Below are 26,013 nucleotides of genomic sequence, written 5' to 3'. Positions count from 1 at the left end.
AACTGGAGCATTTTTATGATACCCATGCTTCAAGTGACTCTATGGCTTAAGCTTTTTTTTTGAAAAATGAAATGCTATAAAAACAAAATATGATCTGTGCTTTGAGGTACATTTGCCAGTTTTGTGTTTGCTTGCAGTAATATCTGTGGCCGGTTAGCTCAGTTGGTTAGAGCGTGGTGCTAATAACGCCAAGGTCACGGGTTCGATCCCTGTATGGGCCATTTGCCTTTCTTGATGGACAAGAATGGAATAAGCTCATCGGTGGAGTGCATGAATACTTGAAAACATCATAGACACATATATCAAAAACTCTCTTCAAATACATATCAGAAGCCAGTGGGAGTGTCATCCTTTGGCTGATGAAGATTTTTCTCTACATGGCTCAGTGACTTTTGTCTCAAATCAAGCAATATGGCATAACTAAGATATGCAAGGGCAAATTAATCAGTTATTATATTGCTGCTCAAACATAGAGGGCACTAGGTGTTACTAGAAGAAGAAGAAGATATGTGCTCCCCTCTCATTAGTGCACACTGAAGTAAAAAAAATGGAGAATTTCTAAAGACCAGAGCACAAGTAATGGATCTCTGTATTCTTATTGCATCTTTTCTTATTTCCAAATATTTGACATACTTCTGATTTGATAAGTTTAAAAATGAGTTTAAACAAAGGACACCACTGAAGATGATGGAATTTATATGAATTTTAAATGAAGATTTGCAATACTCATACATTGAATGAAAATGGAGCTTTGAACAAAAGGAAAATAAACAATGTTAGCTCCCACGAGATATGAACTCAGATTACTAGATTCAAAGTCCAGGGTGCTAACAATTACACCATGGAACCCTCACCTGAGCAATGGCATCTACTGAAGTGCGCTCATCTTTTAAATGCAAAGAAAAGAAATTCAATACTTTATATATATTATTTCAAGTTTCTAATAAGCTCAGGGATGCAATAGGTATTATGTAGAATATTTGTCCAAACCCAATGATAATATATAAAAAGTAACCTATTTTTTAAAGGAGAAGATAGATACTAGAAACCTAAATACCTAGGACCAATTTCAGTTGGAGCATCACCCCTTATGTTATCCTAGCATTGAATTGACAGTTTTTCTGTATTTCCATATTTGCATATCAGCCACTTACAATTGTTTCAAGCTTTATAACAGAGAACTGCCTTTTTTATAGACCAAGGATGAAAGTCTCTTGTGAGTTAAGTCTGATAATGACATCACAATTTGTAAATTAAGCTATAGTATGATTACAGAGTGTAGACTGAATAAAAAGTGCTTTCCTATGGATTGAAGTTTGTATTTTCTTAAGCTTTGCATTCCAAAATGGGCTAGCATTCTTTATTTCCAATGGACACATTAAGCTACTAGCCCCAATATATATTTTTTTGTGTTAAAAGTTATTCATACACAACTTGGTAAAACATACTAAATTTAATACATAATGGATTACATCCTGGGATTATCTTTTTCAACAATCTGTAAATTTACAATTAAAAATTGTGTCTTAGATTTTTAAGATTGATTTTGCTTAGATTTGCATATACTCCTAGTCTAAATTATCTATTTTTATACTATTACTAGACGCCTTAATCTTTGTTATTATCCTATCTAATATTTATTTTTATTTTGTAATGTTGAAAGAAACTGGAGCATTTTTATGATACCCATGGTTCAAGTGACTCTATGGCTTAAGCTTTTTTTTGAAAAATGAAATGCTATAAAAACAAAATATGATCTGTGCTTTGAGGTACATTTGCCAGTTTTGTGTTTGCTTGCAGTGATATCTGTGGCCGGTTAGCTCAGTTGGTTAGAGCGTGGTGCTAATAACGCCAAGGTCACGGGTTCGATCCCCGTATGGGCCATTTGCTTTTCTTGATGGACAAGAATGGAATAAGCTCATCGGTGGAGTGCATGAATACTTGAAAACATCATAGACACATATATCACAAAATCTCTTCAAATACATATCAGAAGCCAGTGGGAGTGTCATCCTTTGGCTGATGAAGATTTTTCTCTACATGGCTCAGTGACTTTTGTCTCAAATCAAGCAATATGGCATAACTAAGATATGCAAGGGCAAATTAATTAGTTATTATATTGCTGCTCAAACATAGAGGGCACTAGGTGTTACTAGTAGAAGAAGAAGATATGTGCTCCCCTCTCATTAGTGCACACTGAAGTTAAAAAAAATGGAGAATTTCTAAAGACCAGAGCACAAGTAATGGATCTCTGCATTCTTATTGCATCTTTTCTTATTTCCAAATATTTGACATACTTCTGATTTGATAAGTTTAAAAATGAGTTTAAACAAAGGACACCACTGAAGATGATGGAATTTATATGAATTTTAAATGAAGATTTGCAATACTCATACATTGAATGAAAATGGAGCTTTGAACAATAGGAAAATAAACAATGTTAGCTCCCACGAGATATGAATTCAGATTACTAGATTCAAAGTCAAGGGTGCTAACAATTACACCATGGAACCCTCACCTGAGCAATGGCATCTACTGAAGTGCGCTCATCTTTTAAATGCAAAGAAAAGAAATTCAATACTTTATATATATTATTTCAAGTTTCTAATAAGCTCAGGGATGCAATAGGTATTATGTAGAATATTTGTCCAAACCCAATGATAATATATAAAAAGTAACCTATTTTTTAAAGGAGAAGATAGATACTAGAAACCTAAATGCTTAGGACCAATTTCAGTTGGAGCATCACCCCTTATGTTATCCTAGCATTGAATTGACAGTTTTTCTGTATTTCCATATTTGCATATCAGCCACTTACAATTGTTTCAAGCTTTATAACAGAGGACTGCCTTTTTTATAGACCAAGGATGAAAGTCTCTTGTGAGTTAAGTCTGATAATGACATCACAATTTGTAAATTAAGCTATAGTATGATTACAGAGTGTAGACTGAATAAAAAGTGCTTTCCTATGGATTGAAGTTTGTATTTTCTTAAGCTTTGCATTCCTAAATGGGCTAGCATTCTTTATTTCCAATGGACACATTAAGCTACTAGCCCCAATATATATTTTTTTGTGTTAAAAGTTATTCATACACAACTTGGTAAAACATACTAAATTTAATACACAATGGATTACATCCTGGGATTATCTTTTTCAACAATCTGTAAATTTACAATTAAAAATTGTGTCTTAGATTTTTAAGATTGATTTTGCTTAGATTTGCATATACTCCTAGTCTAAATTATCTATTTTTATACTATTACTAGACGCCTTAATCTTTGTTATTATCCTATCTAATATTTATTTTTATTTTGTAATGTGGAAAGAAACTGGAGCATTTTTATGATACCCATGCTTCAAGTGACTCTATGGCTTAAGCTTTTTTTTGAAAAATGAAATGCTATAAAAACAAAATATGATCTGTGCTTTGAGGTACATTTGCCAGTTTTGTGTTTGCTTGCAGTGATATCTGTGGCCGGTTAGCTCAGTTGGTTAGAGCGTGGTGCTAATAACGCCAAGGTCACGGGTTCGATCCCCGTATGGGCCATTTGCTTTTCTTGATGGACAAGAATGGAATAAGCTCATCGGTGGAGTGCATGAATACTTGAAAACATCATAGACACATATATCACAAAATTTCTTCAAATACATATCAGAAGCCAGTGGGAGTGTCATCCTTTGGCTGATGAAGATTTTTCTCTACATGGCTCAGTGACTTTTGTCTCAAATCAAGCAATATGGCATAACTAAGATATGCAAGGGAAAATTAATTAGTTATTATATTGCTGCTCAAACATAGAGGGCACTAGGTGTTACTAGAAGAAGAAGAAGATATGTGCTCCCCTCTCATTAGTGCACACTGAAGTAAAAAAAAATGGAGAATTTCTAAAGACCAGAGCACAAGTAATGGATCTCTGCATTCTTATTGCATCTTTTTTTATTTCCAAATATTTGACATACTTCTGATTTGCTAAGTTTAAAAATGAGTTTAAACAAAGGACACCACTGAAGATGATGGAATTTATATGAATTTTAAATGAAGATTTGCAATACTCATACATTGAATGAAAATGGAGCTTTGAACAATAGGAAAATAAACAATGTTAGCTCCCACGAGATATGAATTCAGATTACTAGATTCAAAGTCAAGGGTGCTAACAATTACACCATGGAACCCTCACCTGAGCAATGGCATCTACTGAAGTGCGCTCATCTTTTAAATGCAAAGAAAAGAAATTCAATACTTTATATATATTATTTCAAGTTTCTAATAAGCTCAGGGATGCAATAGGTATTATGTAGAATATTTGTCCAAACCCAATGATAATATATAAAAAGTAACCTATTTTTTAAAGGAGAAGATAGATACTAGAAACCTAAATGCCTAGGACCAATTTCAGTTGGAGCATCACCCCTTATGTTATCCTAGCATTGAATTGACAGTTTTTCTGTATTTCCATATTTGCATATCAGCCACTTACAATTGTTTCAAGCTTTATAACAGAGGACTGCCTTTTTTATAGACCAAGGATGAAAGTCTCTTGTGAGTTAAGTCTGATAATGACATCACAATTTGTAAATTAAGCTATAGTATGATTACAGAGTGTAGACTGAATAAAAAGTGCTTTCCTATGGATTGAAGTTTGTATTTTCTTAAGCTTTGCATTCCAAAATGGGCTAGCATTCTTTATTTCCAATGGACACATTAAGCTACTAGCCCCAATATATATTTTTTTGTGTTAAAAGTTATTCATACACAACTTGGTAAAACATACTAAATTTAATACATAATGGATTACATCCTGGGATTATCTTTTTCAACAATCTGTAAATTTACAATTAAAAATTGTGTCTTAGATTTTTAAGATTGATTTTGCTTAGATTTGCATATACTCCTAGTCTAAATTATCTATTTTTATACTATTACTAGACGCCTTAATCTTTGTTATTATCCTATCTAATATTTATTTTTATTTTGTAATGTGGAAAGAAACTGGAGCATTTTTATGATACCCATGCTTCAAGTGACTCTATGGCTTAAGCTTTTTTTTGAAAAATGAAATGCTATAAAAACAAAATATGATCTGTGCTTTGAGGTACATTTGCCAGTTTTGTGTTTGCTTGCAGTGATATCTGTGGCCGGTTAGCTCAGTTGGTTAGAGCGTGGTGCTAATAACGCCAAGGTCACGGGTTCGATCCCCGTATGGGCCATTTGCTTTTCTTGATGGACAAGAATGGAATAAGCTCATCGGTGGAGTGCATGAATACTTGAAAACATCATAGACACATATATCACAAAATTTCTTCAAATACATATCAGAAGCCAGTGGGAGTGTCATCCTTTGGCTGATGAAGATTTTTCTCTACATGGCTCAGTGACTTTTGTCTCAAATCAAGCAATATGGCATAACTAAGATATGCAAGGGAAAATTAATTAGTTATTATATTGCTGCTCAAACATAGAGGGCACTAGGTGTTACTAGAAGAAGAAGAAGATATGTGCTCCCCTCTCATTAGTGCACACTGAAGTAAAAAAAATGGAGAATTTCTAAAGACCAGAGCACAAGTAATGGATCTCTGCATTCTTATTGCATCTTTTCTTATTTCCAAATATTTGACATACTTCTGATTTGCTAAGTTTAAAAATGAGTTTAAACAAAGGACACCACTGAAGATGATGGAATTTATATGAATTTTAAATGAAGATTTGCAATACTCATACATTGAATGAAAATGGAGCTTTGAACAATAGGAAAATAAACAATGTTAGCTCCCACGAGATATGAATTCAGATTACTAGATTCAAAGTCAAGGGTGCTAACAATTACACCATGGAACCCTCACCTGAGCAATGGCATCTACTGAAGTGCGCTCATCTTTTAAATGCAAAGAAAAGAAATTCAATACTTTATATATATTATTTCAAGTTTCTAATAAGCTCAGGGATGCAATAGGTATTATGTAGAATATTTGTCCAAACCCAATGATAATATATAAAAAGTAACCTATTTTTTAAAGGAGAAGATAGATACTAGAAACCTAAATGCCTAGGACCAATTTCAGTTGGAGCATCACCCCTTATGTTATCCTAGCATTGAATTGACAGTTTTTCTGTATTTCCATATTTGCATATCAGCCACTTACAATTGTTTCAAGCTTTATAACAGAGGACTGCCTTTTTTATAGACCAAGGATGAAAGTCTCTTGTGAGTTAAGTCTGATAATGACATCACAATTTGTAAATTAAGCTATAGTATGATTACAGAGTGTAGACTGAATAAAAAGTGCTTTCCTATGGATTGAAGTTTGTATTTTCTTAAGCTTTGCATTCCAAAATGGGCTAGCATTCTTTATTTCCAATGGACACATTAAGCTACTAGCCCCAATATATATTTTTTTGTGTTAAAAGTTATTCATACACAACTTGGTAAAACATACTAAATTTAATACATAATGGATTACATCCTGGGATTATCTTTTTCAACAATCTGTAAATTTACAATTAAAAATTGTGTCTTAGATTTTTAAGATTGATTTTGCTTAGATTTGCATATACTCCTAGTCTAAATTATCTATTTTTATACTATTACTAGACGCCTTAATCTTTGTTATTATCCTATCTAATATTTATTTTTATTTTGTAATGTGGAAAGAAACTGGAGCATTTTTATGATACCCATGCTTCAAGTGACTCTATGGCTTAAGCTTTTTTTTGAAAAATGAAATGCTATAAAAACAAAATATGATCTGTGCTTTGAGGTACATTTGCCAGTTTTGTGTTTGCTTGCAGTGATATCTGTGGCCGGTTAGCTCAGTTGGTTAGAGCGTGGTGCTAATAACGCCAAGGTCACGGGTTCGATCCCCGTATGGGCCATTTGCTTTTCTTGATGGACAAGAATGGAATAAGCTCATCGGTGGAGTGCATGAATACTTGAAAACATCATAGACACATATATCACAAAATTTCTTCAAATACATATCAGAAGCCAGTGGGAGTGTCATCCTTTGGCTGATGAAGATTTTTCTCTACATGGCTCAGTGACTTTTGTCTCAAATCAAGCAATATGGCATAACTAAGATATGCAAGGGAAAATTAATTAGTTATTATATTGCTGCTCAAACATAGAGGGCACTAGGTGTTACTAGAAGAAGAAGAAGATATGTGCTCCCCTCTCATTAGTGCACACTGAAGTAAAAAAAAATGGAGAATTTCTAAAGACCAGAGCACAAGTAATGGATCTCTGCATTCTTATTGCATCTTTTCTTATTTCCAAATATTTGACATACTTCTGATTTGCTAAGTTTAAAAATGAGTTTAAACAAAGGACACCACTGAAGATGATGGAATTTATATGAATTTTAAATGAAGATTTGCAATACTCATACATTGAATGAAAATGGAGCTTTGAACAATAGGAAAATAAACAATGTTAGCTCCCACGAGATATGAATTCAGATTACTAGATTCAAAGTCAAGGGTGCTAACAATTACACCATGGAACCCTCACCTGAGCAATGGCATCTACTGAAGTGCGCTCATCTTTTAAATGCAAAGAAAAGAAATTCAATACTTTATATATATTATTTCAAGTTTCTAATAAGCTCAGGGATGCAATAGGTATTATGTAGAATATTTGTCCAAACCCAATGATAATATATAAAAAGTAACCTATTTTTTAAAGGAGAAGATAGATACTAGAAACCTAAATGCCTAGGACCAATTTCAGTTGGAGCATCACCCCTTATGTTATCCTAGCATTGAATTGACAGTTTTTCTGTATTTCCATATTTGCATATCAGCCACTTACAATTGTTTCAAGCTTTATAACAGAGGACTGCCTTTTTTATAGACCAAGGATGAAAGTCTCTTGTGAGTTAAGTCTGATAATGACATCACAATTTGTAAATTAAGCTATAGTATGATTACAGAGTGTAGACTGAATAAAAAGTGCTTTCCTATGGATTGAAGTTTGTATTTTCTTAAGCTTTGCATTCCAAAATGGGCTAGCATTCTTTATTTCCAATGGGCACATTAAGCTACTAGCCCCAATATATATTTTTTTGTGTTAAAAGTTATTCATACACTACTTGGTAAAACATACTAAATTTAATACATAATGGATTACATCCTGGGATTATCTTTTTCAACAATCTGTAAATTTACAATTAAAAATTGTGTATTAGATTTTTTAGATTGCTTTTGCTTAGATTTGCATATACTCCTTGTCTAAATTGTCTATTTTTATACTATTAGTAGATGCCTTAATCTTTGTTATTATCCTATCTAATATTTATTTTTATTTTGTAATGTGGAAAGAAACTGGAGCATTTTTATGATACCCATGCTTCAAGTGACTCTATGGCTTAAGCTTTTTTTTTGAAAAATGAAATGCTATAAAAACAAAATATGATCTGTGCTTTGAGGTACATTTGCCAGTTTTGTTTTTGCTTGCAGTAATATCTGTGGCCGGTTAGCTCAGTTGGTTAGAGCATGGTGCTAATAACGCCAAGGTCATGGGTTCGATCCCCGTATGGGCCATTTGCTTTTCTTGATGGACAAGAATGGAATAAGCTCATCGGTGGAGTGCATGAATACTTGAAAACATCATAGACACATATATCACAAAATCTCTTCAAATACATATCAGAAGCCAGTGGGAGTGTCATCCTTTGGCTGATGAAGATTTTTCTCTACATGGCTCAGTGACTTTTGTCTCAAATCAAGCAATATGGCATAACTAAGATATGCAAGGGCATATTAATCAGTTATTATATTGCTGCTCAAACATAGAGGGCACTAGGTGTTACTAGAAGAAGAAGAAGATATGTGCTCCCCTCTCATTAGTGCACACTGAAGTAAAAAAAATGGAGAATTTCTAAAGACCAGAGCACAAGTAATGGATCTCTGCATTCTTATTGCATCTTTTCTTATTTCCAAATATTTGACATACTTCTGATTTGATAAGTTTAAAAATGAGTTTAAACAAAGGACACCACTGAAGATGATGGAATTTATATGAATTTTAAATGAAGATTTGCAATACTCATACATTGAATGAAAATGGAGCTTTGAACAAAAGGAAAATAAACAATGTTAGCTCCCACGAGATATGAACTCAGATTACTAGATTCAAAGTCCAGGGTGCTAACAATTACACCATGGAACCCTCACCTGAGCAATGGCATCTACTGAAGTGCGCTCATCTTTTAAATGCAAAGAAAAGAAATTCAATACTTTATATATATTATTTCAAGTTTCTAATAAGCTCAGGGATGCAATAGGTATTATGTAGAATATTTGTCCAAACCCAATGATAATATATAAAAAGTAACCTATTTTTTAAAGGAGAAGATAGATACTAGAAACCTAAATGCCTAGGACCAATTTCAGTTGGAGCATCACCCCTTATGTTATCCTAGCATTGAATTGACAGTTTTTCTGTATTTCCATATTTGCATATCAGCCACTTACAATTGTTTCAAGCTTTATAACAGAGGACTGCCTTTTTTATAGACCAAGGATGAAAGTCTCTTGTGAGTTAAGTCTGATAATGACATCACAATTTGTAAATGAAGCTATAGTATGATTACAGAGTGTAGACTGAATAAAAAGTGCTTTCCTATGGATTGAAGTTTGTATTTTCTTAAGCTTTGCATTCCAAAATGGGCTAGCATTCTTTATTTCCAATGGGCACATTAAGCTACTAGCCCCAATATATATTTTTTTGTGTTAAAAGTTATTCATACACAACTTGGTAAAACATACTAAATTTAATACATAATGGATTACATCCTGGGATTATCTTTTTCAACATTCTGTAAATTTACAATTAAAAATTGTGTCTTAGATTTTTAAGATTGATTTTGCTTAGATTTGCATATACTCCTAGTCTAAATTATCTATTTTTATACTATTACTAGACGCCTTAATCTTTGTTATTATCCTATCTAATATTTATTTTTATTTTGTAATGTGAAAAGAAACTGGAGCATTTTTATGATACCCATGCTTCAAGTGACTCTATGGCTTAAGCTTTTTTTTGAAAAATGAAATGCTATAAAAACAAAATATGATCTGTGCTTTGAGGTACATTTGCCAGTTTTGTGTTTGCCTGCAGTGATATCTGTGGCCGGTTAGCTCAGTTGGTTAGAGCGTGGTGCTAATAACGCCAAGGTCACGGGTTCGATCCCCGTATGGGCCATTTGCTTTTCTTGATGGACAAGAATGGAATAAGCTCATCGGTGGAGTGCATGAATACTTGAAAACATCATAGACACATATATCACAAAATCTCTTCAAATACATATCAGAAGCCAGTGGGAGTGTCATCCTTTGGCTGATGAAGATTTTTCTCTACATGGCTCAGTGACTTTTGTCTCAAATCAAGCAATATGGCATAACTAAGATATGCAAGGGCAAATTAATTAGTTATTATATTGCTGCTCAAACATAGAGGGCACTAGGTGTTACTAGAAGAAGAAGAAGATATGTGCTCCCCTCTCATTAGTGCACACTGAAGTAAAAAAAATGGAGAATTTCTAAAGACCAGAGCACAAGTAATGGATCTCTGCATTCTTATTGCATCTTTTCTTATTTCCAAATATTTGACATACTTCTGATTTGATAAGTTTAAAAATGAGTTTAAACAAAGGACACCACTGAAGATGATGGAATTTATATGAATTTTAAATGAAGATTTGCAATACTCATACATTGAATGAAAATGGAGCTTTGAACAATAGGAAAATAAACAATGTTAGCTCCCACGAGATATGAATTCAGATTACTAGATTCAAAGTCAAGGGTGCTAACAATTACACCATGGAACCCTCACCTGAGCAATGGCATCTACTGAAGTGCGCTCATCTTTTAAATGCAAAGAAAAGAAATTCAATACTTTATATATATTATTTCAAGTTTCTAATAAGCTCAGGGATGCAATAGGTATTATGTAGAATATTTGTCCAAACCCAATGATAATATATAAAAAGTAACCTATTTTTTAAAGGAGAAGATAGATACTAGAAACCTAAATGCCTAGGACCAATTTCAGTTGGAGCATCACCCCTTATGTTATCCTAGCATTGAATTGACAGTTTTTCTGTATTTCCATATTTGCATATCAGCCACTTACAATTGTTTCAAGCTTTATAACAGAGGACTGCCTTTTTTATAGACCAAGGATGAAAGTCTCTTGTGAGTTAAGTCTGATAATGACATCACAATTTGTAAATTAAGCTATAGTATGATTACAGAGTGTAGACTGAATAAAAAGTGCTTTCCTATGGATTGAAGTTTGTATTTTCTTAAGCTTTGCATTCCAAAATGGGCTAGCATTCTTTATTTCCAATGGGCACATTAAGCTACTAGCCCCAATATATATTTTTTTGTGTTAAAAGTTATTCATACACAACTTGGTAAAACATACTAAATTTAATACATAATGGATTACATCCTGGGATTATCTTTTTCAACAATCTGTAAATTTACAATTAAAAATTGTGTTTTAGATTTTTTAGATTGATTTTGCTTAGATTTGCATATACTCCTAGTCTAAATTGTCTATTTTTATACTATTACTAGATGCCTTAATCTTTGTTATTATCCTATCTAATATTTATTTTTATTTTGTAATGTGGAAAGAAACTGGAGCATTTTTATGATACCCATGCTTCAAGTGACTCTATGGCTTCATCTTTTTTTTGAAAAATGAAATGCTATAAAAACAAAATATGATCTGTGCTTTGAGGTACATTTGCCAGTTTTGTGTTTGCTGGCTGTAATATCTGTGGCCTGTTAGCTCGGTTGGTTAGAGTGTGGTGCTAATAACGCCAAGGTCACGGGTTCGAACCCCGTATGGGCCATTTGCTTTTCTTGATGGACAAGAATGGAATAAGCTCATCGGTGGAGTGCATGAATACTTGAAAACATCATAGACACATATATCACAAAATCTCTTCAAATACATATCAGAAGCCAGTGGGAGTGTCATCCTTTGGCTGATGAAGATTTTTCTCTACATGGCTCAGTGACTTTTGTCTCAAATCAAGCAATATGGCATAACTAAGATATGCAAGGGCAAATTAATTAGTTATTATATTGCTGCTCAAACATAGAGGGCACTAGGTGTTACTAGAAGAAGAAGAAGAAGAATATATGTGCTCCCCTCTCATTAGTGCACACTGAAGTAAAAAAAATGGAGAATTTCTAAAGACCAGAGCACAAGTAATGGATCTCTGCATTCTTATTGCATCTTTTCTTATTTCCAAATATTTGACATACTTCTGATTTGATAAGTTTAAAAATGAGTTTAAACAAAGGACACCACTGAAGATGATGGAATTTATATGAATTTTAAATGAAGATTTGCAATACTCATACATTGAATGAAAATGGAGCTTTGAACAAAAGGAAAATAAACAATGTTAGCTCCCACGAGATATGAACTCAAATGACTAGATTCAAAGTCCAGGGTGCTAACAATTACACCATGGAACCCTTACCTGAGCAATGGCATCTACTGAAGTGCGCTCATCTTTTAAATGCAAAGAAAAGAAATTCAATACTTTATATATATTATTTCAAGTTTCTAATAAACTCAGGGATGCAATAGGTATTATGTAGAATATTTGTCCAAAACCAATGATAATATATAAAAAGTAACCTATTTTTTAAAGGAGAAGATAGATACTAGAAACCTAAATGCCTAGGACCAATTTCAGTTGGAGCATCACCCCTTATGTTATCCTAGCATTGAATTGACAGTTTTTCTGTATTTCCATATTTGCATATCAGCCACTTACAATTGTTTCAAGCTTTATAACAGAGGGCTGCCTTTTTTATAGACCAAGGATGAAAGTCTCTTGTGAGTTAAGTCTGATAATGACATCACAATTTGTAAATTAAGCTATAGTATGATTACAGAGTGTAGTGCTTTCCTATGGATTGAAGTTTGTATTTTCTTAAGCTTTGCATTCCAAAATGGGCTAGCATTCTTTATTTCCAATGGGCACATTAAGCTACTTCCCCAATATATATTTTTTTGTGTTAAAAGTTATTCATACACAACTTGGTAAAACATACTAAATTTAATACATAATGGATTACATCCTGGGATTATCTTTTTCAACAATCTGTAAATTTACAATTAAAAATTGTGTATTAGATTTTTTAGATTGATTTTGCTTAGATTTGCATATACCTCTTGTCTAAATTGTCTATTTTTATACTATTAGTAGATGCCTTAATCTTTGTTATTATCCTATCTAATATTTATTTTTATTTTGTAATGTGGAAAGAAACTGGAGCATTTTTATGATACCCATGCTTCAAGTGACTCTATGGCTTAAGCTTTTTTTTGAAAAATGAAATGCTATAAAAACAAAATATGATCTGTGCTTTGAGGTACATTTGCCAGTTTTGTGTTTGCTTGCAGTAATATCTGTGGCATGTTAGCTCAGTTGGTTAGAGCGTGGTGCTAATAATGCCAAGGTCACGGGTTCGATCCCCGTATGGGCCATTTGCTTTTCTTGATGGACAAGAATGGAATAAGCTCATCGTGGAGTGCAGGAATACTTGAAAACATCATAGACACATATATCACAAAATCTTTTCAAATACATATCAGAAGCCAGTGGGAGTGTCATCCTTTGGCTGATGAAGATTTTTCTCTACATGGCTCAGTGACTTTTGTCTCAAATCAAGCAATATGACATAACTAAGATATGCAAGGGCAAATGAATCAGTTATTATATTGCTGCTCAAACATAGAGGGCACTAGGTGTTACTAGAAGAAGATATGTGCTCCCCTCTCATTAGTGCACACTGAAGTAAAAAAAATGGAGAATTTCTAAAGACCAGAGCACAAGTAATGGATCTCTGCATTCTTATTGCATCTTTTCTTATTTCCAAATATTTGACATACTTCTGATCTGATAAGTTTAAAAATGAGTTTAAACAAAGGACACCACTGAAGATGATGGAATTTATATGAATTTTAAATGAAGATTTGCAATACTCATACATTGAATGAAAATGGAGCTTTGAACAAAAGGAAAATAAACAATGTTAGCTCCCACGAGATATGAACTCAGATTACTAGATTCAAAGTCCAGGGTGCTAACAATTACACCATGGAACCCTCACCTGAGCAATGGCATCTACTGAAGTGCGCTCATCTTTTAAATGCAAAGAAAAGAAATTCAATACTTTATATATATTATTTCAAGTTTCTAATAAGCTCAGGGATGCAATAGGTATTATGTAGAATATTTGTCCAAACCCAATGATAATATATAAAAAGTAACCTATTTTTTAAAGGAGAAGATAGATACTAGAAACCTAAATGCCTAGGACCAATTTCAGTTGGAGCATCACCCCTTATGTTATCCTAGCATTGAATTGACAGTTTTTCTGTATTTCCATATTTGCATATCAGCCACTTACAATTGTTTCAAGCTTTATAACAGAGGACTGCCTTTTTTATAGACCAAGGATGAAAGTCTCTTGTGAGTTAAGTCTGATAATGACATCACAATTTGTAAATGAAGCTATAGTATGATTACAGAGTGTAGACTGAATAAAAAGTGCTTTCCTATGGATTGAAGTTTGTATTTTCTTAAGCTTTGCATTCCAAAATGGGCTAGCATTCTTTATTTCCAATGGGCACATTAAGCTACTTCCCCAATATATATTTTTTTGTGTTAAAAGTTATTCATACACAACTTGGTAAAACATACTAAATTTAATACATAATGGATTACATCCTGGGATTATCTTTTTCAACAATCTGTACATTTACAATTAAAAATTGTGTATTAGATTTTTTAGATTGATTTTGCTTAGATTTGCATATACTCCTTGTCTAAATTGTCTATTTTTATACTATTAGTAGATGCCTTAATCTTTGTTATTATCCTATCTAATATTTATTTTTATTTTGTAATGTGGAAAGAAACTGGAGCATTTTTATGATACCCATGCTTCAAGTGACTCTATGGCTTAAGCTTTTTTTGAAAAATGAAATGCTATAAAAACAAAATATGATCTGTGCTTTGAGGTACATTTGCCAGTTTTGTGTTTGCTTGCACTAACATCTGTGGCCGGTTAGCTCAGTTGGTTAGAGCGTGGTGCTAATAACGCCAAGGTCACGGGTTCGATCCCCGTATGGGCCATTTGCTTTTCTTGATGGACAAGAATGGAATAAGATCATCGGTGGAGTGCATGAATACTTGAAAACATCATAGACACATATATCACAAAATCTCTTCAAATACATATCAGAAGCCAGTGGGAGTGTCATCCTTTGGCTGATGAAGATTTTTCTCTACATGGCTCAGTGACTTTTGTCTCAAATCAAGCAATATGGCATAACTAAGATATGCAAGGGCAAATTAATCAGTTATTATATTGCTGCTCAAACATAGAGGGCACTAGGTGTTACTAGAAGAAGAAGATATGTGCTCCCCTCTCATTAGTGCACACTGAAGTAAAAAAAAATGGAGAATTTCTAAAGACCAGAGCACAAGTAATGGATCTCTGCATTCTTATTGCATCTTTTCTTATTTCCAAATATTTGACATACTTCTGATTTGATAAGTTTAAAAATGAGTTTAAACAAAGGACACCACTGAAGATGATGGAATTTATATGAATTTTAAATGAAGATTTGCAATACTCATACATTGAATGAAAATGGAGCTTTGAACAAAAGGAAAATAAACAATGTTAGCTCCCACGAGATATGAACTCAGATTACTAGATTCAAAGTCCAGGGTGCTAACAATTACACCATGGAACCCTCACCTGAGCAATGGCATCTACTGAAGTGCGCTCATCTTTTAAATGCAAAGAAAAGAAATTCAATACTTTATATATATTATTTCAAGTTTCTAATAAGCTCAGGGATGCAATAGGTATTATGTAGAATATTTGTCCAAACCCAATGATAATATATAAAAAGTAACCTATTTTTTAAAGGAGAAGATAGATACTAGAAACCTAAATGCCTAGGACCAATTTCAGTTGGAGCATCACCCCTTATGTTATCCTAGCATTGAATTGACAGTTTTTCTGTATTTCCATATTTGCATATCAGCCACTTACAATTGTTTCAAGCTTTATAACAGAGGACTGCCTTTTTTATAGACCAAGGATGAAAGTGAGTTAAGTCTGATAATGACATCACAATTTGTAAATTAAGCTATAGTATGATTACAGAGTGTAGACTGAATAAAAAGTGCTTTCCTATGGATTGAAGTTTGTATTTTCTTAAGCTTTGCATTCCAAAATGGGCTAGCATTCTTTATTTCCAATGGGCACATTAAGTTACTTCCCCAATATATATTTTTTTGTGTTAAAAGTTATTCATACACAACTTGGTAAAACATACTAAATTTAATACATAATGGATTACATCCTGGGATTATCTTTTTCCACAATCTGTAAATTTACAATTAAAAATTGTGTATTAGATTTTTTAGATTGCTTTTGCTTAGATTTGCATATACTCCTTGTCTAAATTGTCTATTTTTATACTATTAGTAGATGCCTTAATCTTTGTTATTATCCTATCTAATATTTATTTTTATTTTGTAATGTGGAAAGAAACTGGAGCATTTTTATGATACCCATGCTTCAAGTGACTCTATGGCTTAAGCTTTTTTTTGAAAAATGAAATGCTATAAAAACAAAATATGATCTGTGCTTTGAGGTACATTTGCCAGTTTTGTGTTTGCTTGCAGTAATATCTGTGGCCGGTTAGCTCAGTTGGTTAGAGTGTGGTGCTAATAACGCCAAGGTCACGGGTTCGATCCCCGTATGGGCCATTTGCTTTTCTTGATGGACAAGAATGGAATAAGCTCATCGGTGGAGTGCATGAATACTTGAAAACATCATAGACACATATATCACAAAATCTCTTCAAATACATATAAGAAACCAGTGGGAGTGTCATCCTTTGGCTGATGAAGATTTTTCTCTACATGGCTCAGTGACATTTGTCTCAAATCAAGCAATATGGCATAACTAAGATATTCAAGGGAAAATTAATCAGTTATTATACTGCTGCTCAAACATAGAGGGCACTAGGTGTTACTAGAAGAAGAAGAAGAAGAAGAAGAATATATGTGCTCCCCTCTCATTAGTTCTCACTGAAGTAAAAAAAATGGAGAATTTCTAAAGACCAGAGCACAAGTAGTGGATCTCTGCATTCTTATTGCATCTTTTCTTATTTCCAAATATTTGACATACTTCTGATTTGATAAGTTTAAAAATGAGTTTAAACAAAGGACACCACTGAAGATGATGGAATTTATATGAATTTTAAATGAAGATTTGCAATACTCATACATTGAATGAAAATGGAGCTTTGAACAAAAGGAAAATAAACAATGTTAGCTCCCACGAGATATGAACTCAGATGACTAGATTCAAAGTCCAGGGTGCTAACAATTACACCATGGAACCCTCACCTGAGCAATGGCATCTACTGAAGTGCGCTCATCTTTTAAATGCAAAGAAAAGAAATTCAATACTTTATATATATTATTTCAAGTTTCTAATAAACTCAGGGATGCAATAGGTATTATGTAGAATATTTGTCCTAAACCAATGATAATATATAAAAAGTAACCTATTTTTTAAAGGAGAAGATAGATACTAGAAACCTAAATGCCTAGGACCAATTTCAGTTGGAGCATCACCCCTTATGTTATCCTAGCATTGAATTGACAGTTTTTCTGTATTTCCATATTTGCATATCAGCCACTTACAATTGTTTCAAGCTTTATAACAGAGGGCTGCCTTTTTTATAGACCAAGGATGAAAGTCTCTTGTGAGTTAAGTCTGATAATGACATCACAATTTGTAAATTAAGCTATAGTATGATTACAGAGTGTAGTGCTTTCCTATGGATTGAAGTTTGTATTTTCTTAAGCTTTGCATTCCAAAATGGGCTAGCATTCTTTATTTCCAAAGGGCACATTAAGCTACTTCCCCAATATATATTTTTTTGTGTTAAAAGTTATTCATACACAACTTGGTAAAACATACTAAATTTAATACATAATTGATTACATCCTGGGATTATCTTTTTCAACAATCTGTAAATTTACAATTAAAAATTGTGTATTAGATTTTTTAGATTGATTTTGCTTAGATTTGCATATACCTCTTGTCTAAATTGTCTATTTTTATACTATTAGTAGATGCCTTAATCTTTGTTATTATCCTATCTAATATTTATTTTTATTTTGTAATGTGGAAAGAAACTGGAGCATTTTTATGATACCCATGCTTCAAGTGACTCTATGGCTTAAGCTTTTTTTTGAAAAATGAAATGCTATAAAAACAAAATATGATCTGTGCTTTGAGGTACATTTGCCAGTTTTGTGTTTGCTTGCAGTAATATCTGTGGCATGTTAGCTCAGTTGGTTAGAGCGTGGTGCTAATAACGCCAAGGTCACGGGTTCGATCCCCGTATGGGCCATTTGCTTTTCTTGATGGACAAGAATGGAATAAGCTCATCGTGGAGTGCAGGAATACTTGAAAACATCATAGACACATATATCACAAAATCTTTTCAAATACATATCAGAAGCCAGTGGGAGTGTCATCCTTTGGCTGATGAAGATTTTTCTCTACATGGCTCAGTGACTTTTGTCTCAAATCAAGCAATATGACATAACTAAGATATGCAAGGGCAAATTAATCAGTTATTATATTGCTGCTCAAACATAGAGGGCACTAGGTGTTACTAGAAGAAGATATGTGCTCCCCTCTCATTAGTGCACACTGAAGTAAAAAAAATGGAGAATTTCTAAAGACCAGAGCACAAGTAATGGATCTCTGCATTCTTATTGCATCTTTTCTTATTTCCAAATATTTGACATACTTCTGATTTGATAAGTTTAAAAATGAGTTTAAACAAAGGACACCACTGAAGATGATGGAATTTATATGAATTTTAAATGAAGATTTGCAATACTCATACATTGAATGAAAATGGAGCTTTGAACAAAAGGAAAATAAACAATGTTAGCTCCCACGAGATATGAACTCAGATTACTAGATTCAAAGTCCAGGGTGCTAACAATTACACCATGGAACCCTCACCTGAGCAATGGCATCTACTGAAGTGCGCTCATCTTTTAAATGCAAAGAAAAGAAATTCAATACTTTATATATATTATTTCAAGTTTCTAATAAGCTCAGGGATGCAATAGGTATTATGTAGAATATTTGTCCAAACCCAATGATAATATATAAAAAGTAACCTATTTTTTAAAGGAGAAGATAGATACTAGAAACCTAAATGCCTAGGACCAATTTCAGTTGGAGCATCACCCCTTATGTTATCCTAGCATTGAATTGACAGTTTTTCTGTATTTCCATATTTGCATATCAGCCACTTACAATTGTTTCAAGCTTTATAACAGAGGACTGCCTTTTTTATAGACAAAGGATGAAAGTCTCTTGTGAGTTAAGTCTGATAATGACATCACAATTTGTAAATGAAGCTATAGTATGATTACAGAGTGTAGACTGAATAAAAAGTGCTTTCCTATGGATTGAAGTTTGTATTTTCTTAAGCTTTGCATTCCAAAATGGGCTAGCATTCTTTATTTCCAATGGGCACATTAAGCTACTTCCCCAATATATATTTTTTTGTGTTAAAAGTTATTCATACACAACTTGGTAAAACATACTAATGGATTACATCCTGGGATTATCTTTTTCAACAATCTGTAAATTTACAATTAAAAATTGTGTATTAGATTTTTTAGATTGATTTTGCTTAGATTTGCATATACTCCTTGTCTAAATTGTCTATTTTTATACTATTAGTAGATGCCTTAATCTTTGTTATTATCCTATCTAATATTTATTTTTATTTTGTAATGTGGAAAGAAACTGGAGCATTTTTATGATACCCATGCTTCAAGTGACTCTATGGCTTAAGCTTTTTTTGAAAAATGAAATGCTATAAAAACAAAATATGATCTGTGCTTTGAGGTACATTTGCCAGTTTTGTGTTTGCTTGCACTAACATCTGTGGACGGTTAGCTCAGTTGGTTAGAGCGTGGTGCTAATAACGCCAAGGTCACGGGTTCGATCCCCGTATGGGCCATTTGCTTTTCTTGATGGACAAGAATGGAATAAGATCATCGGTGGAGTGCATGAATACTTGAAAACATCATAGACACATATATCACAAAATCTCTTCAAATACATATCAGAAGCCAGTGGGAGTGTCATCCTTTGGCTGATGAAGATTTTTCTCTACATGGCTCAGTGACTTTTGTCTCAAATCAAGCAATATGGCATAACTAAGATATGCAAGGGCAAATTAATCAGTTATTATATTGCTGCTCAAACATAGAGGGCACTAGGTGTTACTAGAAGAAGAAGAAGATATGAGCTCCCCTCTCATTAGTGCACACTGAAGTAAAAAAAAATGGAGAATTTCTAAAGACCAGAGCACAAGTAATGGATCTCTGCATTCTTATTGCATCTTTTCTTATTTCCAAATATTTGACATACTTCTGATTTGCTAAGTTTAAAAATGAGTTTAAACAAAGGACACCACTGAAGATGATGGAATTTATATGAATTTTAAATGAAGATTTGCAATACTCATACATTGAATGAAAATGGAGCTTTGAACAATAGGAAAATAAACAATGTTAGCTCCCACGAGATATGAATTCAGATTACTAGATTCAAAGTCAAGGGTGCTAACAATTACACCATGGAACCCTCACCTGAGCAATGGCATCTACTGAAGTGCGCTCATCTTTTAAATGCAAAGAAAAGAAATTCAATACTTTATATATATTATTTCAAGTTTCTAATAAGCTCAGGGATGCAATAGGTATTATGTAGAATATTTGTCCAAACCCAATGATAATATATAAAAAGTAACCTATTTTTTAAAGGAGAAGATAGATACTAGAAACCTAAATGCCTAGGACCAATTTCAGTTGGAGCATCACCCCTTATGTTATCCTAGCATTGAATTGACAGTTTTTCTGTATTTCCATATTTGCATATCAGCCACTTACAATTGTTTCAAGCTTTATAACAGAGGACTGCCTTTTTTATAGACCAAGGATGAAAGTCTCTTGTGAGTTAAGTCTGATAATGACATCACAATTTGTAAATTAAGCTATAGTATGATTACAGAGTGTAGACTGAATAAAAAGTGCTTTCCTATGGATTGAAGTTTGTATTTTCTTAAGCTTTGCATTCCAAAATGGGCTAGCATTCTTTATTTCCAATGGGCACATTAAGTTACTTCCCCAATATATATTTTTTTGTGTTAAAAGTTATTCATACACAACTTGGTAAAACATACTAAATTTAATACATAATGGATTACATCCTGGGATTATCTTTTTCAACAATCTGTAAATTTACAATTAAAAATTGTGTATTAGATTTTTTAGATTGCTTTTGCTTAGATTTGCATATACTCCTTGTCTAAATTGTCTATTTTTATACTATTAGTAGATGCCTTAATCTTTGTTATTATCCTATCTAATATTTATTTTTATTTTGTAATGTGGAAAGAAACTGGAGCATTTTTATGATACCCATGCTTCAAGTGACTCTATGGCTTAAGCTTTTTTTTGAAAAATGAAATGCTATAAAAACAAAATATGATCTGTGCTTTGAGGTACATTTGCCAGTTTTGTGTTTGCTTGCAGTAATATCTGTGGCATGTTAGCTCAGTTGGTTAGAGCGTGGTGTTAATAACGCCAAGGTCACGGGTTCGATCCCCGTATGGGCCATTTGCTTTTCTTGATGGACAAGAATGGAATAAGCTCATCGTGGAGTGCAGGAATTCTTGAAAACATCATAGACACATATATCACAAAATCTTTTCAAATACATATCAGAAGCCAGTGGGAGTGTCATCCTTTGGCTGATGAAGATTTTTCTCTACATGGCTCAGTGACTTTTGTCTCAAATCAAGCAATATGACATAACTAAGATATGCAAGGGCAAATTAATCAGTTATTATATTGCTGCTCAAACATAGAGGGCACTAGGTGTTACTAGAAGAAGATATGTGCTCCCCTCTCATTAGTGCACACTGAAGTAAAAAAAAATGGAGAATTTCTAAAGACCAGAGCACAAGTAATGGATCTCTGCATTCTTATTGCATCTTTTCTTATTTCCAAATATTTGACATACTTCTGATTTGATAAGTTTAAAAATGAGTTTAAACAAAGGACACCACTGAAGATGATGGAATTTATATGAATTTTAAATGAAGATTTGCAATACTCATACATTGAATGAAAATGGAGCTTTGAACAAAAGGAAAATAAACAATGTTAGCTCCCACGAGATATGAACTCAGATTACTAGATTCAAAGTCCAGGGTGCTAACAATTACACCATGGAACCCTCACCTGAGCAATGGCATCTACTGAAGTGCGCTCATCTTTTAAATGCAAAGAAAAGAAATTCAATACTTTATATATATTATTTCAAGTTTCTAATAAGCTCAGGGATGCAATAGGTATTATGTAGAATATTTGTCCAAACCCAATGATAATATATAAAAAGTAACCTATTTTTTAAAGGAGAAGATAGATACTAGAAACCTAAATGCCTAGGACCAATTTCAGTTGGAGCATCACCCCTTATGTTATCCTAGCATTGAATTGACAGTTTTTCTGTATTTCCATATTTGCATATCAGCCACTTACAATTGTTTCAAGCTTTATAACAGAGGACTGCCTTTTTTATAGACCAAGGATGAAAGTCTCTTGTGAGTTAAGTCTGATAATGACATCACAATTTGTAAATGAAGCTATAGTATGATTACAGAGTGTAGACTGAATAAAAAGTGCTTTCCTATGGATTGAAGTTTGTATTTTCTTAAGCTTTGCATTCCAAAATGGGCTAGCATTCTTTATTTCCAATGGGCACATTAAGCTACTTCCCCAATATATATTTTTTTGTGTTAAAAGTTATTCATACACAACTTGGTAAAACATACTAAATTTAATACATAATGGATTACATCCTGGGATTATCTTTTTCAACAATCTGTAAATTTACAATTAAAAATTGTGTATTAGATTTTTTAGATTGCTTTTGCTTAGATTTGCATATACTCCTTGTCTAAATTGTCTATTTTTATACTATTAGTAGATGCCTTAATCTTTGTTATTATCCTATCTAATATTTATTTTTATTTTGTAATGTGGAAAGAAACTGGAGCATTTTTATGATACCCATGCTTCAAGTGACTCTATGGCTTAAGCTTTTTTTTGAAAAATGAAATGCTATAAAAACAAAATATGATCTGTGCTTTGAGGTACATTTGCCAGTTTTGTGTTTGCTTGCAGTATTATCTGTGGCATGTTAGCTCAGTTGGTTAGAGCGTGGTGCTAATAACGCCAAGGTCACGGGTTCGATCCCCGTATGGGCAATTTGCTTTTCTTGATGGACAAGAATGGATTAAGCTCATCGTGGAGTGCAGGAATACTTGAAAACATCATAGACACATATATCACAAAATCTTTTCAAATACATATCAGAAGCAAGTGGGAGTGTCATCCTTTGGCTGATGAAGATTTTTCTCTACATAGCTCAGTGACTTTTGTCTCAAATCAAGCAATATGACATAACTAAGATATGCAAGGGCAAATTAATCAGTTATTATATTGCTGCTCAAACATAGAGGGCACTAGGTGTTACTAAAAGAAGATATGTGCTCCCCTCTCATTAGTGCACACTGAAGTAAAAAAAAATGGAGAATTTCTAAAGACCAGAGCACAAGTAATGGATCTCTGCATTCTTATTGCATCTTTTCTTATTTCCAAATATTTGACATACTTCTGATTTGATAAGTTTAAAAATGAGTTTAAACAAAGGACACCACTGAAGATGATGGAATTTATATGAATTTTAAATGAAGATTTGCAATACTCATACATTGAATGAAAATGGAGCTTTGAACAAAAGGAAAATAAACAATGTTAGCTCCCACGAGATATGAACTCAGATTACTAGATTCAAAGTCCAGGGTGCTAACAATTACACCATGGAACCCTCACCTGAGCAATGGCATCTACTGAAGTGCGCTCATCTTTTAAATGCAAAGAAAAGAAATTCAATACTTTATATATATTATTTCAAGTTTCTAATAAGCTCAGGGATGCAATAGGTATTATGTAGAATATTTGTCCAAACCCAATGATAATATATAAAAAGTAACCTATTTTTTAAAGGAGAAGATAGATACTAGAAACCTAAATGCCTAGGACCAATTTCAGTTGGAGCATCACCCCTTATGTTATCCTAGCATTGAATTGACAGTTTTTCTGTATTTCCATATTTGCATATCAGCCACTTACAATTGTTTCAAGCTTTATAACAGAGGACTGCCTTTTTTATAGACCAAGGATGAAAGTCTCTTGTGAGTTAAGTCTGATAATGACATCACAATTTGTAAATGAAGCTATAGTATGATTACAGAGTGTAGACTGAATAAAAAGTGCTTTCCTATGGATTGAAGTTTGTATTTTCTTAAGCTTTGCATTCCAAAATGGGCTAGCATTCTTTATTTCCAATGGGCACATTAAGCTACTAGCCCCAATATATATTTTTTTGTGTTAAAAGTTATTCATACACTACTTGGTAAAACATACTAAATTTAATACATAATGGATTACATCCTGGGATTATCTTTTTCAACAATCTGTAAATTTACAATTAAAAATTGTGTATTAGATTTTTTAGATTGCTTTTGCTTAGATTTGCATATACTCCTTGTCTAAATTGTCTATTTTTATACTATTAGTAGATGCCTTAATCTTTGTTATTATCCTATCTAATATTTATTTTTATTTTGTAATGTGGAAAGAAACTGGAGCATTTTTATGATACCCATGCTTCAAGTGACTCTATGGCTTAAGCTTTTTTTTTGAAAAATGAAATGCTATAAAAACAAAATATGATCTGTGCTTTGAGGTACATTTGCCAGTTTTGTTTTTGCTTGCAGTAATATCTGTGGCCGGTTAGCTCAGTTGGTTAGAGCATGGTGCTAATAACGCCAAGGTCATGGGTTCGATCCCCGTATGGGCCATTTGCTTTTCTTGATGGACAAGAATGGAATAAGCTCATCGGTGGAGTGCATGAATACTTGAAAACATCATAGACACATATATCACAAAATCTCTTCAAATACATATCAGAAGCCAGTGGGAGTGTCATCCTTTGGCTGATGAAGATTTTTCTCTACATGGCTCAGTGACTTTTGTCTCAAATCAAGCAATATGGCATAACTAAGATATGCAAGGGCATATTAATCAGTTATTATATTGCTGCTCAAACATAGAGGGCACTAGGTGTTACTAGAAGAAGAAGAAGATATGTGCTCCCCTCTCATTAGTGCACACTGAAGTAAAAAAAATGGAGAATTTCTAAAGACCAGAGCACAAGTAATGGATCTCTGCATTCTTATTGCATCTTTTCTTATTTCCAAATATTTGACATACTTCTGATTTGATAAGTTTAAAAATGAGTTTAAACAAAGGACACCACTGAAGATGATGGAATTTATATGAATTTTAAATGAAGATTTGCAATACTCATACATTGAATGAAAATGGAGCTTTGAACAAAAGGAAAATAAACAATGTTAGCTCCCACGAGATATGAACTCAGATTACTAGATTCAAAGTCCAGGGTGCTAACAATTACACCATGGAACCCTCACCTGAGCAATGGCATCTACTGAAGTGCGCTCATCTTTTAAATGCAAAGAAAAGAAATTCAATACTTTATATATATTATTTCAAGTTTCTAATAAGCTCAGGGATGCAATAGGTATTATGTAGAATATTTGTCCAAACCCAATGATAATATATAAAAAGTAACCTATTTTTTAAAGGAGAAGATAGATACTAGAAACCTAAATGCCTAGGACCAATTTCAGTTGGAGCATCACCCCTTATGTTATCCTAGCATTGAATTGACAGTTTTTCTGTAT

General features: G+C 32.9%; 16 non-coding genes across 16 annotated transcripts; all 16 read left to right on the top strand.

Annotated features, from left to right (window-relative positions):
* The first annotated feature begins 147 nt into the window (after positions 1-147).
* Positions 148-221, top strand: TRNAI-AAU (transfer RNA isoleucine (anticodon AAU)). The gene has a single exon. It is a non-coding gene; the product is annotated as a tRNA-Ile (tRNA).
* A 1,589-nt stretch (positions 222-1,810) lies between these two features.
* On the top strand, positions 1,811-1,884 carry TRNAI-AAU (transfer RNA isoleucine (anticodon AAU)). Its single transcript has one exon. It is a non-coding gene; the product is annotated as a tRNA-Ile (tRNA).
* A 1,590-nt stretch (positions 1,885-3,474) lies between these two features.
* TRNAI-AAU (transfer RNA isoleucine (anticodon AAU)) lies at positions 3,475-3,548 on the top strand. The gene has a single exon. It is a non-coding gene; the product is annotated as a tRNA-Ile (tRNA).
* Positions 3,549-5,138: 1,590 nt separating this feature from the next.
* TRNAI-AAU (transfer RNA isoleucine (anticodon AAU)) lies at positions 5,139-5,212 on the top strand. The gene has a single exon. It is a non-coding gene; the product is annotated as a tRNA-Ile (tRNA).
* Positions 5,213-6,801: 1,589 nt separating this feature from the next.
* Positions 6,802-6,875, top strand: TRNAI-AAU (transfer RNA isoleucine (anticodon AAU)). Its single transcript has one exon. It is a non-coding gene; the product is annotated as a tRNA-Ile (tRNA).
* A 1,591-nt stretch (positions 6,876-8,466) lies between these two features.
* TRNAI-AAU (transfer RNA isoleucine (anticodon AAU)) lies at positions 8,467-8,540 on the top strand. Its single transcript has one exon. It is a non-coding gene; the product is annotated as a tRNA-Ile (tRNA).
* A 1,589-nt stretch (positions 8,541-10,129) lies between these two features.
* On the top strand, positions 10,130-10,203 carry TRNAI-AAU (transfer RNA isoleucine (anticodon AAU)). Its single transcript has one exon. It is a non-coding gene; the product is annotated as a tRNA-Ile (tRNA).
* A 1,589-nt stretch (positions 10,204-11,792) lies between these two features.
* Positions 11,793-11,866, top strand: TRNAI-AAU (transfer RNA isoleucine (anticodon AAU)). The gene has a single exon. It is a non-coding gene; the product is annotated as a tRNA-Ile (tRNA).
* Positions 11,867-13,447: 1,581 nt separating this feature from the next.
* On the top strand, positions 13,448-13,521 carry TRNAI-AAU (transfer RNA isoleucine (anticodon AAU)). Its single transcript has one exon. It is a non-coding gene; the product is annotated as a tRNA-Ile (tRNA).
* Positions 13,522-15,101: 1,580 nt separating this feature from the next.
* Positions 15,102-15,175, top strand: TRNAI-AAU (transfer RNA isoleucine (anticodon AAU)). Its single transcript has one exon. It is a non-coding gene; the product is annotated as a tRNA-Ile (tRNA).
* A 1,579-nt stretch (positions 15,176-16,754) lies between these two features.
* TRNAI-AAU (transfer RNA isoleucine (anticodon AAU)) lies at positions 16,755-16,828 on the top strand. The gene has a single exon. It is a non-coding gene; the product is annotated as a tRNA-Ile (tRNA).
* A 1,587-nt stretch (positions 16,829-18,415) lies between these two features.
* On the top strand, positions 18,416-18,489 carry TRNAI-AAU (transfer RNA isoleucine (anticodon AAU)). Its single transcript has one exon. It is a non-coding gene; the product is annotated as a tRNA-Ile (tRNA).
* Positions 18,490-20,056: 1,567 nt separating this feature from the next.
* Positions 20,057-20,130, top strand: TRNAI-AAU (transfer RNA isoleucine (anticodon AAU)). Its single transcript has one exon. It is a non-coding gene; the product is annotated as a tRNA-Ile (tRNA).
* Positions 20,131-21,719: 1,589 nt separating this feature from the next.
* Positions 21,720-21,793, top strand: TRNAI-AAU (transfer RNA isoleucine (anticodon AAU)). Its single transcript has one exon. It is a non-coding gene; the product is annotated as a tRNA-Ile (tRNA).
* Positions 21,794-23,375: 1,582 nt separating this feature from the next.
* Positions 23,376-23,456, top strand: TRNAI-AAU (transfer RNA isoleucine (anticodon AAU)). Its single transcript has one exon. It is a non-coding gene; the product is annotated as a tRNA-Ile (tRNA).
* A 1,577-nt stretch (positions 23,457-25,033) lies between these two features.
* TRNAI-AAU (transfer RNA isoleucine (anticodon AAU)) lies at positions 25,034-25,107 on the top strand. Its single transcript has one exon. It is a non-coding gene; the product is annotated as a tRNA-Ile (tRNA).
* The last annotated feature ends 906 nt before the right edge of the window (positions 25,108-26,013 follow it).

This window comes from Pseudophryne corroboree, chromosome 11, assembly GCF_028390025.1.
Source record: "Pseudophryne corroboree isolate aPseCor3 chromosome 11, aPseCor3.hap2, whole genome shotgun sequence".
Classification (NCBI taxonomy): Eukaryota; Metazoa; Chordata; class Amphibia; order Anura; family Myobatrachidae; genus Pseudophryne; species Pseudophryne corroboree.
This window is presented reverse-complemented; position numbering and strand designations above follow the sequence as displayed.